Source organism: Pteropus vampyrus, unplaced genomic scaffold, assembly GCF_000151845.1.
Source record: "Pteropus vampyrus isolate Shadow unplaced genomic scaffold, Pvam_2.0 Scaffold23, whole genome shotgun sequence".
In the NCBI taxonomy this organism is placed as follows: Eukaryota; Metazoa; Chordata; class Mammalia; order Chiroptera; family Pteropodidae; genus Pteropus; species Pteropus vampyrus.
Genome location: NW_011888804.1, coordinates 6619395 through 6621643, shown reverse-complemented (window position 1 = coordinate 6621643; position 2249 = coordinate 6619395). Strand labels below are relative to the sequence as shown.

The 2249-nt window shown below is 40.2% G+C and overlaps 1 protein-coding gene across 1 annotated transcript in view; it reads right to left on the bottom strand.

The window, feature by feature from the left end:
• FBXW8 (F-box and WD repeat domain containing 8) overlaps positions 1-2249 on the bottom strand; it is a 114469-nt gene that overhangs the window by 109601 nt on the left and 2619 nt on the right.

Below are 2249 nucleotides of genomic sequence, written 5' to 3'. Positions count from 1 at the left end.
ATTCTCACAGGAGCAACAGACCCTGGTGCCAAAAGGGTTGGGGACTGCTGGCCTAGATGACCAGCAGCTAACCTCACACATATGAGAGAGCCCACCTATGCCCAGGCCAAACTGCCACTCTGTAACGTGGTGAGCTAAACAGTATAGTTTTAAGCCAAAGGTTTGGGTGATTTTTATGCAACACAAACCAGACAATCCACATGAAAATACATATTCCCAAGTAAAAAACAAAAATCCCAAGACTCTGCAACACTGTGATCACATTCCTACATGGCAATAACCAGTTGCCCTGGACAGTGGCTACCACTTTTAGTGCAGCCATAGCATGAATTTCTCAGTTAGTCACCATCACCTTACCTTGGAGTCAAGTTCAGCTGCCATACGTTATCTCAGTTGGGTGTTATAGCAAAGAACATGAAATACTATATTCCACATACTTGAGTTACTATCAAAAGTAAGAAAACCAGTACATTCCCTTTGGAAAATTGTCAATATCTACTAAGCCTGAACATATGCATACTTCATGACCTAGCAATTCCACAACTAGGTGGATACCCAAGAAAAATGAAGTACACATTCCAAAAGATGTACAAAATGTTCACAGCGGCACTATTCCTAATAGTCCCAAACTAGCTATTAACAAACTAGTTATCAATCATGTCCACCAACAGTAAAATAAATAAAACGTGGCATATGCACAGGGATAAATCTCATACATAATGCTATGCACAAGAACTCAGACACAAAAGAGTACATGCTGTATGATTCTACTTATATAGTTCAAAAACAGACAAAACGAAAATAAGGTGTTAGAAGTCAGGTGAGTGGTTACCCTTGGGTAGAGAGAACATGTGAGGGTTCTTATAAGCTATTAATTCTGTTCTGTAATCTGGGTGCTTTTACATGGATTTGTACACTTTTGAAAATTCATCAAGCTGTACATTTATGAGTCATATGCTTCAATACAAAGTTTGATTTAAAAAAAACTTTAAAAAGTAGAAAAACAAAACCAAGAGGAGGGCCACGTTTCAAGAGAAACAGTTAAGTATTTTTCTTTAGGGGTATCCTAAAGACAAATTCTATACTATAATATTTAATGTGATGAAAAGAATGATGCCATTATGAAATAAATCATTAAAAAATGGCTAGAATCTGGAAAAAATGCATAACAAAACACCTGATGAATTAGGAGAAAGACCTAGCCTGGTTCACTCATTTGTATTACCAGCCTGATCTCTGTGGGCTTTGAGGCTTACAACCAATGAATTATGAATCCAAGCCTTTTCTATAAAGGTTATCATCATCTTTCAAACTTAAGATATGGGGTTTACTGCCCCTTAAAAAAATCAATTACCTTCCTAAAGCTCACCTGCCAGAGGAGGCTAATAATGGTCACTGGAGAGGGTTGTTGGGAGAATTGAAGATTATGTCTCTAAACTTCTGAGACAGTACCAAGGAGAAACCATGTAAGCATACAATGAATTATTTACAGCAGTGTTACTGATGATTGCAAAATACTAAAAATAAAATTAGATGTGCCCCAAAGGTTGGCTGCTGCTCATAGTGGTACTGAACCTAGCAGTACGTAACATGGTGATCCTGAAGGGGGCGGAGATCCAAAGGCGCACGTTAGGGCAGGCTTTCGCTAACTACATAGAAAGTTAGATTCTGATATGCCCCTTGCACCCTCCAATAGGCAGCCCCTTCCCATTTTTTGGAATAGTTCATTTAGAGTTCTACTATTTTTGATATCAATGCCTACCCCTCAGGAGTGTTAGGGCTGGAAAGTCTTGGGAATCAGAATCTCAAACCGAGCTGTACAGCAGAGAACAACAACATCTCAAACCTGCCTGATCATCCCAACCACCAGACTTCTGGGTCCCACCTCTGTAGACTGGGGCACCAGGTCTGGGGAGGGGCCAGAACCTATATTTTAATTAGGCCTAAGGTGATTCTGCTGCCAAGTCAAGTTTGGGAAATTCCTACCTAGTGAAATGTAGAGCCCAACAGACCAGGATCCAAATTCAGTCCCTAGAGTTTATCAACTGGGTAGCCTAGCCAAATTACAGAAAATCTTTTGAGTACTCTTCATTTGTAAAAGAATAGCAATGCCCACCTCCCAGGATTGGTGTGAAGCACAGTCACTCCTTTCAGTGGGGGAGGATTTCAGCTGTGAGGCTCCAAATTTACCTTTGTCCTAATCTTTCCTGTTTGTCTCTACTCCCATGGGCTAGTATAGCTTCAGCCTA